The 14311-nt window shown below is 44.2% G+C and overlaps 1 long non-coding RNA gene across 1 annotated transcript in view; it reads left to right on the forward strand.

The window, feature by feature from the left end:
• LOC310849342 overlaps positions 1 to 14311 on the forward strand; it is a 431248-nt gene that overhangs the window by 45118 nt on the left and 371819 nt on the right. The window lies entirely within an intron of this gene.

Here is a 14311-nt window from a genome sequence, read left to right on the forward strand (position 1 = left end):
TTGTGAAGTGAACACATATATGGCTTTGCCAATTGGTCTACAGGATTCTTCCAAGCCTTCTCCCTAGGCCACGCCCCTCAATGGGCCACGCCCCTTCTTTGACCCCGCCTTGAGTGGTTTTGCCTTGCTGGAAGACACCCTTGAACTTTTATAAGGTCTCCTGCCTGGATGGCTGGAGGACAGCGAGGGCTATGTTTAGAAACTACCCTACCATACAAAAGTAATGTTTACATCCATTGCCCACTTTTGACTCTGAACCACACACCACTGAGATGTGTGACTCTGAGAAGGTCACTGGGGAAGGAATGCAGCCCACAGTCTGGTAAAGTTGTCCCCACCCCCGAGAAAGAAATCAAACAAATTAAACCCAAATTAATGAAAACAAAGCTATGGGTTGTAGCCAAAACCATGGGTTGCATCTACAATCTTATACACAGAGAACAGACCTACTGAAATGAATAGAAATGAGTGGCTCAGGTCCATTCACTTAAATATGTCTACTTTGAGTTGAGCTTAGTTGGATACAACTCTGTTTCCCCTCACCGTAATCATTTTCAGATTGATCTGGTCATAAACGCAAACCAGTGTACTGTATGTTCCATGCTCTTTAAATTTGTTCTTCTTTGCGGACATAGAGCAGATGCATTTACTGTACATAAGTAACCATTGCATGCCTTTGAAAGCCAATTTGCACTCAGTGTGTCATTGTGCAGGACACTACAAATGACATGCATAATTAATAATGCACAAGAATAGTTGTAATGTTTTATTGCTTCCGTTGGGCACTGGTAATATGTGAGAGGCTGACTCTGAAAAGAAATATTGCTCATTACATCAGATCTTTTCAGCATTAGCACTGAACACGCCAGCATAAAAATGGGGGAACTCATCATATAGATTCTGGTGGTCTCGAGCAGCTTTTCTGTGGAAGCTAAACAGCCCTTGTAAGAGAGCCCAACTAGATAAGATTTTCTACCTTCCGAAGAAGAAAAGTATCACCTACTCTATGCATATTCACTCAGAGGTCTGTGCATCCCATTGTGTGCAAAAATAGGTTAGGGTTACTTTTAACAATGTGCTAAGCCTAGGGCAAGAGTTGGCAAGATGGTACCCACAGACCCAAATGCACTCACACAGAACTCCCCTGGTGTCCACAGGGTCAGTCCCCCTCCCATGAAATTAGGCTCACAATAAGCATTCTCTTGTAGCCAGTAAGTTGTGGTATGTTTGTGGTATCCATGACAGTTCCTCTGGTTGGCAAATGTGCTAATGGATCCACAAAGGTTGGCAGACAATCCCAATACCGGACTCTCCCAGACCTAGACTTCCAGAGTGGTTTAACTATCAATCCCTCTTCACAGGGAACTCTACAAATTGTAGCTCCGGGTGGAAACAGGGGTCTCCTAACAACTCTCCTAACAACTTAACAAACTACAATTCCCAGGGTCCTTTGGGGGAAGCTATGACTGTTTAAAGCGGTATCAAAGTGCTTTAAATGTATGGCGTGAAGTGAACTTCGTGAGTCACAGGTAAAAAGGTAAAGGACCCCTGGACAGTTAAGTACAGTCAAAGGTGACTATGGGGTTGCGGCACTCATCTCGCTTTCAGCTCATCTCGCTGTTTGTCCACAGAGAACTTTCCGGGTCATGTGACCAGCATGACTAAACTTCTTCTGACACAACAGGACATCGTGACAGAAGCCAGAGTGCACGGAAACACCATTTACCTTCCTTCCACAGCGGTATCTATTTATCTACTTGCACTGGTGTGCTTTCAAACTGCTAGGTTGGCAGAAGCTGGGACAGAACAACAGGAGCTCACCCTGTCGCGGGGATTTGAACCACCGACCTTCCGATCAGCAAGCCCAAGAGGCTCAGTGGTTTAGACCAGCAAGGGAATACTTGCCATCCATCAAAAGCTGAGTGAGTCCCAGCAGCTCCACCCTACTCCCTTGCTTCAAAGGTCTTCGGTGAGAGCTGTTGTCTGGTACGAAGTGGTCAAAGTTAGAAAATTAGACAAAGGAGTCAAACTGGGGCATGGCCTCAGATAAGCATGGACAGTTTTGCATCTCTAAGCATAAGGACTATAGTACCTCAGCTTTACAGGGGGAATCTTGTGATGGGAAAATTAGCCCCTGTGTTATATGCTAAAACAAAGCATTAACTGTGCACTGTCCCCAGCCCCCCAGCCTTCTCATCGCCCTTTGCCCCAGGAGAAAACTTGCTGCAAACCCGTGTCCTGGTCAGTGAATTGCAGAGGACTCTGCTACCAAATTAGTTAAATCCCCAATGTATGTGCAGCCCTTGTAATCAGGGTTCAAGAGACAAAACAACCCTTATGTCAGATCATCCCCCTATAGTGACTGAAGGGTTGGTTCATCCTTAAGGCAGATGTCAATGAAAAATGATACCCTAGGACCAGGCTCAAAAGGTTGGCCGTGGAAGGCCCAAGTCATAGAGACTTGGGCCAGAGTGGGGGAGCTTCTAAGAGTCTGTTAAATATGGCTTATGGAATTGAATGTGTTAAACAAAACAATAAATCTCCAAGTGATATACATTAGAGGTTTTCTGCAGTGCAACCTTGCCATAGATCCAGCTAATGCATAACTAAATTTAGACTCAGCAGTAGTTATGATTCTACTTATGAAGCTACAGTACTTAGCTAATGATTTTTCTAAGACTGGAGAACCATGAAGCAAGTGCATAATAAGCCGCATAAGAGCTCTTTGTCTTGGGTCACCTCTGACATGCTTCCGACAGTGAATAAACCCTGATAGATGTACAGACATTATATCATACAGCACAACATACATCTGTTGCTTACAACCGCTGCTGAATTTATCCCTCTGGGAACCGGCCACATTTTTTGACGTATCCTTTGCTTTCGTCTCTGGGTTGCTCACCTGACTGCTTTGTCTTCTGGAAGGGCGAGGTGCATCCCCAACACTACTTCAGAGAGCCATATTGTTTGCTAGAAGATTTGAAGTGCTTTGCAAAATGCCCACAGGCCCCAGAGGCCTGCAAACCAATCCACACAAGCCACATTGTAGAGAAGTTGTGTGTTGGAATCTGGAGGACAAGGTTGAGTTGAATGGAAGGAAATGTGAGTAAATGAGACATATACGTTAGGAAGATACTTCCAACAAAATGTTTTTGTTGTTTGTGGGAAGAGGAAGAGGAAGAGGAGGAGGAGGAGGAGGAGGAGGAGGAAGAAGAAGAACTTGATATTTGCTTGTTACTCAAAGGTCTCCAAGCAACTTCCAACAAAAATATAGATATATTATACCACCAAAACAACCCCCATCCACAACAGCTGCAGAAAGTTTTGGCAGCACAGTATTCACACCAACTTATTTTATCAAAAGCCTGGGAAGAAAGGTAAGTATTTACCTGGCACCAAGGTGATGCCAATGAAGGCACCAGGTGGACCTCACTGGAGAGAAGATTCCACAGGTGGGAGCCACAACTGAAAAGACCCTCTCCCTTGTCACCACCCTCAGAGCGTCCCTCAGAAGAGGGACAAAGAGAAGGGACTCAGAAGATGAGCCAAGGGTCTGCAGATGTTCATATTGGGAGAGGCATCCTGAGTCATAAGGCGCTTTGTAGCTTAGCATACATGGTACTCGGTTATCCAGAAATCAGGATATCCTAGTTCACAGCCAAAAGTAAACCAAGTTTACCTGTTTAATGAAATGCAAATGCAAGGCAAAACTAGCTTTTAGTAAGTAGTAGCTCCAAAAGTAATGTATGAGGCGACGACACAAGGAGGGGGGCAGGAATTGAGCTTAACTCTTGTTTCTGACAGTAAACCATGGCTCACCGAGCTGAATTTGTTATATCTGAACCTGTGTGCTTTCTAAGTGAAAAGTGAAAAATGTGTTTAAAAGTAACCTAATGGGGGGAGGGTGTTATTGTTTTTCTTTGTTACTATGTTATGTATTTTTTGTTGTTACATTGCAAGCTGTCCTATGATCCTCAGATGAAGGGTGATAAAGAAATGTAATTGATGATGGTGGTGGTGATGGTGATGATAACTCAGACACCAAAAATACTCTTAATTGGGCACACTTTTTTAATGCAAATAGCAGCTGCAAGGTAACCCAGGCAGCATTTGGCCTATGGATTTAAAGAGGAGGATTTAAACCCCATCCCTAACATGGTCCCTACAAAAATCCCATCCCCTCTGCTTCTGTTTGCATTGAATGGAAAGTCTCTGGGCTTATGCCCCTTCCGATCGTCAGGAGGAGGGGGGGTTGCGGGATCACGACCCCGCCCACACCTGCTCCCGCGAGGCTGGCGTCAGCCTCGTGGGAGGCAAGGATTCCCCTCAATTAGCATCCCCTGTGGCGCCAGCCAATCGGCTGGCGGCAGGGGCGGACCTTGGTAAGGCCACTTAAGGTCGGGGCATTACAATAATTTGGTCATCTTTGCTGGAAAGGCGATGCTGGCGGGATGCAGAGAAACCCGTGGCGGTGAATAAAGCTAGGAGGATTGTGGAGCGCACAGTGGCACGTAGGGTGGCCGCATTGGGCGGTCGGGTCATTCAGCACCCATACATACGGTTTGACAAGGAAATGCTTTATCGCTGGGATGGCGTGCATTTATCTGATGCTGGCAATGACATTTGGTTGACAGACATATTTCAAGGCGTCAGGGATTGGTTACAGGTCTGAGGGTATTGGCGGCGAGCCGCTTGCGGCTCGGTGGCGGTAGGCATTGGCCGGGGGTATTGTCATGCAGAAGAGGTTGGGGGGGAGGAACGCCATCACCTCCCCCAATGCTTGAAGGGTAGTTCGTTAAAGGACTCCGAGGGGCGACGCCTCGTCCGAAACCTACGGAGGCTAGGGCCTAAAGCGCGCCCCCGAGCGGTAACCCCTCGGGGAGCGCCTAGGGATACGCATCTCGGGTGGCTCCCCCTGTTGGTGTTTAACCCTTCCCGGTTAGACCGGATAGTCGGTTAGGGGCCAATGCCTAAAGCCAATACCTTTCTTTCCTGTAATCAATAAAGTTGTGGCCATATTCGCCCATTAACCAAAACTCTGCTGTGTCGGCTGTCTTCATTTATTCCACCTGTGGGGGGGAGGGAATAGCCACGCAATCCACATTCCTCTTGTCCTGCTGCTTTCCCCCGGGGGCGGTGGGGAGACCACCCCTTAGCACTCAATCAGAGCAAAGAAGCAAATTGATTTTTCTCTGGATTGATATTTGCTCTGATTTAGAGCTAAAGAGTGAGTTTTCCCTGGGAAAGGAGTGGAGTAAGGGGGAAACTGCTTGAACCTGTGCTTTCTAAGTATGGGGCAAGCAGAAATGTGGACAAGCCCTCCATTGGCACCAAAATGGACGTTTCCTTACTGATGTAAAAAAACAACCGTGATGAGAGAGGATGTTCATCCCCCTTAACCCTCTCTTGTTCCAGCCCCCAGTCTTACAACAATGCAGAACAATGCTCCATCATAAAGACCTGCCTAACAGAGTTGCAAAATGCCTTGAAATGTAGAGGATAAAATGTTATGTAAGGGCAAAGTGTTTCTTTTCATTTCAGTGTTAGGCTCATTATCGTGTTGTTGGGTTGAAATAAACGACAGACGAATGGCAAGTGTCATATGGGAGGCATCTCTCGAGCACATCTCGGGGAGTCCCTTTTATTGAATATTACAGCATTGCCACATATGTGCTTGTTGCTGATTGGTTAGCACAAATACAATGCAAGGGTTGCATATAGGCATTAATCATCAATAGATTAAAGGTTGGGAAAGGGAACACAAAATTGGACAGGCGTGAAAACCTCCTTATTAAACTATTACTAGTGATTGATATAGCAAGACTTAATCTATTACTAGTGATTGATATAGCAAGACTTAAAAGAACATAGTTGTCACGTTCCGTAGATGTGGTCAATCATGCATTAAGAACAGGTCAGGGTACAATGTTTTCATGAACTCAATGTGAACTGAACATTCTAGGGTGAAGAAGGAATGCTTCAGCTTAGAACGGTTTGTGCAGAATCATGTGCAGAAGCAAAACTTCCCATCATCTCCTCCTTTCTTTTTTGATTTAAAGGTGAGTGGGACAAAAATACTTTGGGATACGTGCTTTGCCAGCACATGCCCGAAATAAGTCTGCCCACCGATGTTGCTATGTGATTGCAGGGTGAATGGGACAAAAAATACTTTGAGATACGTGGTTTGCCAGCGCATGCCCGAAGTAAGTCCGCCCACATCTCCCCTATTATTTGTGTCAGGGTGAGTGGGACAAAAAATACTTCGGGATACGTGGTTTGCCAGCGCATGCCCGAAGTAAATCTGCCCACATCTCCCCTATTATTTACTGTTGCTGCTGCCATTTCGCAAAGTAGGCAGCAATAATTTTATTGGGTGGCTGAGGAGGAGAAAAAAACTGAGACCAGAGACGCACGAGACCAGGAATGCATTGGATGAAGCAACATAGCAAAATTAATATACATATTATGACAATAACATATTGAAAAAGATTACGAAGCCAATTCAGATTTGGCAACCAGCCAATGAGCCACTGGGCGAACGAATCCCAGAGGCCAGGAAATCATGTGCAGAATCATGCAGAATCATGTGCAGAAGCAAAACTTCCCATCATCTTGTAGTTGCCCACTTGGCTCCTAAAAGGGGTCCTGGATAGCAAAGTGATGAAAAGGTGGGAGAAAGATTTCTTAAATGAGAGGCTTAAATGTTCAGCAAGGTAATCTCAAATAAGGAGATAAAACACACAACTCATTACCCAGAACCCTTTGAAAACACACAGCCTCTTGTCCAGTAATTCCTCTTAAGTCTCATAAAAAACGCACCATTCTTTCAACTGCAATATATATATATTACGGAGGGCTGTGCATCCTTGGTTTGTCACAAATGGCAATCTTCCCTTCCTCCTCCCACCCATTGTTTTACATGTGCATAGCTTAAGAGATAAAACTGAAGCGTCTCTAAGTAGCTTGTTCCCCCACCCCCAAGATCAAATGATATAATATCATCACTTTTTAAATAGTAAAACTTTATGGTAGATTAAACTCTCTGTTGTTAAGTTTGTCCTTGTTGTCTGGTTATGTGCAGATGGCTGCAAGAAACTACACCGACCCTTTTTGGGGCCTGTGGGTAGATCTGGGTTTTTGAATAAGTCTCTTGGGTACCTACCTCCATCTTCCCTTGGATGAACTCTCCACCCTCATGAAATAGAGAGAAAGTGTGTGCACAATTCACTTTTCCAAGGGATCTGTATAAAAGAATTAATCTGAGAACATAGATGTGAAAGAGGAAGTGGGATAGGGTATGACTCTTTCCCACTTCCTCCTTTAGTTCTAAGCACTTTTCATGAGAAAAATGGTGACCATTGTCACTACCTCATGACCAAGGGGCAATGTATGGGGCAGTGGTGGTAAAAGAAGACCTCAGGGGTGCCATTGTGGCTACAGGCACCAAACTGGTGACATTTGGAATATTGAATCCAGGTTTGGGAGACTTTTCATCTTTCCTTCATTGCATGGGGGTTATAAAGATGTGCTTGGAAGTGTTTGGACAATGCCTGGTGAGATTTGCAGGCAAGAGAGAAGAGTGTAGTCTTTTGCTGGTTACTGTAGTTCATTTGTTTGGCCACAGTTCAGTGGAAAGGATGACAAAAACAGACTCTTGAACCCAGCCATCTGCTGAGTCCAGTGCTGATGCTTTTCAAAGCTGAATGTCTCTCTCTCTCAATACTCAAAGAATGACACTTCTCAAAATCTCAGTAGCAATTAGATCCTGGAATCTTGCCAACTTTTGAATTGGTGTGAAATTTAATTGCAGCCTAATATGATGTACAGCTTAACCCCATCATTCCACATTGCATAGTGTGTTGACTGCCTTGGTTCCCCATCCTCATGCTGCAGGTAAGTGTGATTGCAAAACCGCAAGGGCCATGCTGCTGGTTTGACTCAGTATTGGCAGGAGTCTGCCCTCATGCCGAAATACGGAAATAAAAACACATAACTGCTGCAACCATTCTTTACTGCTGATGTGCTGTGTCTTTTCCTACCTACCAAGCTTAATGGTGCAAAATGCTTTAATGAAGTTGTTGTGTTCAAAAAGAAAGTAGGAAACAATGAAGCATAACAGGGGTGGTTAAGCTTTTTTTGGCCTAAGGGTCACGTTCAGGCTTGGTCAACTCTCCAGTGCCAGCAGTGGAATGATCCAAAGTGGTCACATTCTCTCTCTCTCTCTCTCTCTCTCTCTCTCTCCCCCCCCCCCTCTCTCTCTCTCTCTCACACACACACACAGTCTCCCTTGCCAAATATGGTGGAGTCTTGGGGAGCAGAAAAAAATGCTTGTGAGTTGGATTGCACCACCATACTGATGTGAAATAAACTCCAAGTCACCATTTTCTTCCTTGATGGGTCACTAACTGCACAAGCATCAGAAACTGCCTTGGGTCCTGTCAAGGAAAATGGTAGGGTATAAATAAATACATAAATAGCATTAATATATTAATATAAGGTGTTACACTCAATATGCCAGCAGTGGCCAGAGGATTGGAGAAGATCAGTCTACATCCCAATCCCAAAGAAGGGCAGTGCCAAATAATGCTCCAACTACTACACAATTGCACTCATTTCACATGCTAGCAAGGTTATGCTTAAAATGCTACAAGGCAGGACCGAGAACTCCCAGAAGTGCAAGCTGGATTTCGAAGGGGCAGAGGAACCAAAGACCAAATTGCAAACATGTGATAGATTATGGAGAAAGCTAGAGAGTTCCAGAAAAACATCTACTTCTGCTTCATTGACTACGCAAAAACATTTGACTGTGTCAACCACAGCAAACTATGGCAAGTTCTTAAAGAAATAGGAGTGCCTGATCACTTCATCTGTCTCCTGAGAAATCTTTATGTGGCACAAGAAGCTACAGTTAGAACTGGGTATGGAAGAACTGATTGGTTCAAAACTGGGAACGAAGTACAACAAGGCTGTATATTGTCTCCCTGCTTATTTAACTTATATGCAGAATTCATCATGCAAAAGGCTGGGCTGGATGAATCCCAAGCCGGAATTAAGATTGCCGGAAGAAATATCAACAACCTCAGATATGCAGATGACATAACCTTGATGGCAGAAAGTGAGGAGGAATTAAATAGCCTTTTAATGAAGGTGAAAGAGAAGAGTGCAAAATGTGGTCTGAAGCTCAACATCAAAAAAACTAAGATCATGGCCACTGGTCCCATCACCTCCTGGCAAATAGAAGGGGAAGAAATGGAGGCAGTGAGAGATTTTACTTTCTTGGGCTCCATGATCACTGCAGATGGTGACAGCAGTCACGAAATTAAAAGACGCCTGCTCCTTGGGAGAAAAGCGATGACAAACCTAGACAGCATCTTAAAAAGCAGAGACATCACCTTGCTGACAAAGGTCCGTATAGTTAAAGCTATGGTTTTCCCAGTAGTGATATATGGAAGTGAAAGCTGGACCATAAAGAAAGCTGATCGCCGAAGAATTGATGCTTTTGAATTATGGTGCTGGAGGAGACTCTTGAGAGTCCCATGGACTGCAAGAAGATCAAACCTATTCATCCAGCCCTGAGTGCTCACTGGAAGGACAGATCGTGAAACTGAGGCTCCAACACTTTGGCCACCTCATGAGAAGAGAAGACTCCCAGGAAACGACCCTGATGTTGCGAAAGATGGAGGGCACAAGGGAAAGGGGACGACAGAGGACGAGATGGCTGGACAATGTTCTCAAAGCTACCAGAATGAGTTTGACCAAACTGCAGGAGGCAGTGGAAGACAGGAGTGCCTGGCATGCTCTGGTCCATGGGGTCACAAAGAGTCAGACACAACGAAACGACTAAACAACAACAATGGTTGTGTAAACCCCACTAACAAGGGATCCAATACCAGCTGGCTCCCACTGACAGTATAATATGTCTCATCTTGTGGTGTAAAGCTCTCACTCTTTGTGTACATTTGGGAAGAAAGATACCTTCAGGTGTACCACCAGAAGCTTTGGCCTCCTTCCTCATAGGAACACCAGAACTAGGAGGGAAGGAATTTTAATGAATAAACTAAAAACTGTGTACCAGCTGGTAAGAGCAGTCAACTCCATTCTGTACCACCCTGCTATCCTCTGTAATCAAGGACATAACTTTCGGTTAGTGCCAGATGATTAGTTGTAGTCAAGGCCAACTCCACCCAGTACACTGAGGCCCAGGGAAGGGCAGGTGCTGGGGTCAGAAGTGGTTGTATAATGTATCCCTGCAGTTGCTAGGCAACTTTGCTGTGTTTCCTTTTTCTCTTTTGCCTGTATTTTGCAAAAGAGTAAAGTGGGGTTGTTGTGAATATGCATCAGGAGTTCAAGGGGAGAGTACCAGACCTCAGTGAGCAGAAAGCACAAGCCTGACCTTGTCTATCTTGAGGTTACTGAGTGGAAGTAGTTTTCCCTTGAGTGGATAATGTAAAGCAAGCATTTATTTGCCTCATGGGAAAATCTTCTGAAACTCACCTCTCCTGAACCAAGAAATGTACACAGAGATTAACAATGATGTGATCAGGACTATGGACAGCTCCACTTGAAATCTAATGTAAAATCCGCATGACAATAAGTCATCCATGAATTAGTGTTCCCTCTCTTCTAAAACATATCCCCATCCTAGTGTTTATTTCTGTTTAGGAAGAGTACTGGGCCATTTGTCTCATTGTTATGATCTTCAGCATCATCTCGGTTTGTGTTGTTGTTGTTGTGTGGACTCCAATATAATGCTAAGGCAAATGTTCCATCAGTACAATGATTTTTGCTTGTGCAATGGAATATTTCCCATGTCTCCTCCACTCTGGACTCCTTCAAATTTATCCTATGGCTTTGCCACTATATACCAAAAAACCCTCACCTTCTAAGCAACTTCACAACAAGATAAAATACAGAACAAGTAACTTCAGTTAAAACTATACAGAGAGAGAAAGAGAGAGAAACAGCCTACAAAACAAAACATTTATTAAAGTGTTCATCTAACAATACAAGAAAAAGGACAAGTCCCACCCCAATAAAAGATGAATGCCACAGAAGATACTGTAATCATACATCTTTCTTCAAAAATGTAAACACCAAAAGCCTGGGTAAATAAAAATGTGTCCCTCTAAACTAAAGGATGGAGGACAAGACTATCAATTGCTACTAGTCATAGAATCATGGAATTGTAGATTTGGAAGGCACCACTCATCTAGTCCAACCCTCTGCAATGCAGAAATTTCAGCTAAACCATCCATGACAGATGGCCATTCAACCTCTGCTTAAAAACCTCCAAGGAAGGAGAGTTACGATGGTTATACACATCCAATATCAGAGGCAGGATACCAGCTGCTGGGGAAGAATAGCAAGGGAGTCCTGTTGCCTCCATGCCCTGCTAATGGGCATATGGTTGGCTACTGAAGGAAACTGGAAGATGAACTAACAGCTGTTGGTCTGAACTAGCATGATTCTCCTTCTGAGTGTGTCCTAATTGTTGAACTTGTGTTCCTGCTTGATGACCAATGGGGAAAAGAAGCCTTTTGCAATGAAGTTATTGGCAGTTCTGGTACAATATACCACACACTTTCTCCCTCCAGAATATTGACGGGTTTCTTAATGCGTGGCAGATAAAGGGAGGCTGTGCATTAGCTAAGGTGTCCAGGGAAGTGCGGTGTTATTTTCCTCTCTCTTCCTGTTTGATTTGCAAATCAATAGAGCTGTCACTGTAATACACTTTGAACATTCAGCAATCCAACTGTCTTTAGTAAAAAAAAGTTGTCCAAATATTTGTCTAATGCTGTATGCACTGACAATCTCCAAGTACAAGCAGTTTGTCATATTTTTCCCATTGTGTACCTGCTAGCTATTATATACCCAGCAACCACTTAGGGGGAGGGGTCCAAAGCTCAGTTGGCAAAGTATATGCTTTACATAGTAGGCTCATGACCAGCTAATGGGATCAGGTTGCAGTCAGTGGGAAAGCCCTTGCCTTACACTCATCTTCCTCAAACTAGTGCCCTGTAGATGTGTTCAGGCTGATGGGAGTTGTAATCCAAATCATCTGCTTATTAACATTTATATTTTGCCTTCCTTTCATCATGGAATGGAAGAGGGATACATGCTCTTTCCAAGCAGTCTCCCATCCAAGGCACAGACCAGACATAGACCTGCTTAACTTCAGAGGTGATGGCTTCAGGTTCCTTCAGATCATTCCCCTCGGACTTGAAGTAAACAGGTGCAGTAATTGTGTCTGCAAGGACCTCCCTCGTTCACCAATTATTGCAGAAAAGTAGCAACCAAAGAAAAGAAATTTCCCATGTACCTCACACCCAAGATCCCACATAGTTCACTGCCGAAGGTCACCTACATGGACTTCATAGCCTGGACTGATCCTATGTCCAGGGCTGGCTGAAGAAATTTTGTTGCCTTGGGCATATAGAAGCTTATTAGAATGTAAGTTTAATATTACAACACTGGCACTGGGACAGCATCCTCCACGATACCTGAGGGACCTGTGTGGACACAGTTCAGGCTGCATCAGACAAATAGCTCTGTCTTCCAGGATCTCATCACAACTCACTCAGAACGCTGGTCATTCAGAAAATATTGTAACACAGCAGCAGTCGTAGTGATGAGCAGAGCCATGAAAGAATTGTGGGACGTGTCACAGGTTGCAAGCTAATTGTGTCAAGGGACAACAGTAAATAATATTTTTATGTGCTTCTTGTGATCATATGGCTTGCCTGCACCAAAAAGCATTACAGATAATGAATGCTCTGCCTGCCTTCTTTGATATGCAGCAACCATTTCACACATGCAAGCCATCACTCAAAAGTGCATGTGTGAACTCAGCAAAATGAAAAGAAGAGTAAAACAAAAATAAAAATGGGTGGGGAAGTTTTCCAGCTCTTTAATGAATGTTGCTTCCCTTTTCACGTTGCCTGATTAATCTTTTAGGCGGTTATATTTGTGGTTGCAGAAGCCTCCATGTTGCTATGCAGTGTGTTTTTTTTCTTCTCACCACCTCCACACCTGACATCTTTGGCAGAACACATTTACGCAGTTATAAAAGAGCACAAAGCCGTCTGTGAACACTTTACTACTGACAGTCTGAAAACAAAGTGAGAATCAGAAAGGCCTTTACTTGGAGCACTGCAGCTCTGAGTGAAAATGTAGGATCAGATTCACCAGCCTATGAAGATAATGCTTTTGTGGGTGTGGTCTACTTAACACAGGGATGTGGATGGTCAGGATGACACAAAAACAAATTAGGCATGGCATGGAGAAAGCAGATAGAGCAATGTTTTTCTCCCTCTCTAATACTGCTAGAACTCATGGTCATCATGTTGGAAGGTTCAGAATGGATGGGGGGGAAATACTTCTTCGCACAGTTAAACTATGAAACACTCCCACAGTGATGGGCACCAACTTAGATGTATTCACAGGAGGATTAGACAAGTTTATGAAGGTCACGGCTATCAACGGCTACTAGCCATAATGGCTATGTTCTACCTCCACTGCCACAGGCACTATGTTTCTGAATTCCAGTTCCTGGGAATTGTGGTGGGCAAAGTTATGCTTGTGTCCAGCTTGCAGGCTTCCCACAGACATCCAGTTGGCCCTTGTGAGAGCAGGATGGTGAACTAAACGGACCATTGACTTGATCCACCCAGAAGGCTCATTTTCTGTTCTTATGGCCATCAACTTGTTGCTGGGACTCCCAACTCCCACCAGCCCCAGCTAGCATTGTGAATGGTGGTTGAAGTCCAGCAGTATCTGAAGAGCCACAGATTCTCTGTTACTTATCTTGCATCTCATTGCACTAGCTCTATCTTCTCTCATATCCATCACAAGTCCCCTTCGTTGGAAAGAATGAACATCCCACTTATTTTATAAAAAAGAAAGTCCCCATATTATTATTTATTTATTAAAAATAATGTAAATCACTGCTGCTGATGTTGCATGAAAAATTCTATCCTTCCTGAGAGGAGCTCAGGGATATGGTTCCCTCTCCCCATTTTATCCTCCCAACAAACCCATGAAGTAGGTTAGGCAGAGGCAGTGATTGGCTCAATATGCACCCGACCAGCTTCTCTCTCCTGTTAGAAACTAACAAGAGGTGTGCATTCTAAATGTCCAAATGCACCTGCATGTTGCCTTCTGTGTCTTGATAAAACAGCCATTGCTTTTTCCACCTGCCTTGCCCCACCCTCCAGCCTTCATAAGGGGGCTGTTTCCAGAGGAAGAACAGTGAGGGGAAAGGTGCTGTAGTGCTTTGGGAATCATATAATATGACTTTTGTTGTGGTTTTGCT

The sequence above is a fragment of the Podarcis gaigeae genome (genome assembly GCF_964106915.1).
Source record: "Podarcis gaigeae genome assembly, chromosome: 7".
Classification (NCBI taxonomy): domain Eukaryota; kingdom Metazoa; phylum Chordata; class Lepidosauria; order Squamata; family Lacertidae; genus Podarcis; species Podarcis gaigeae.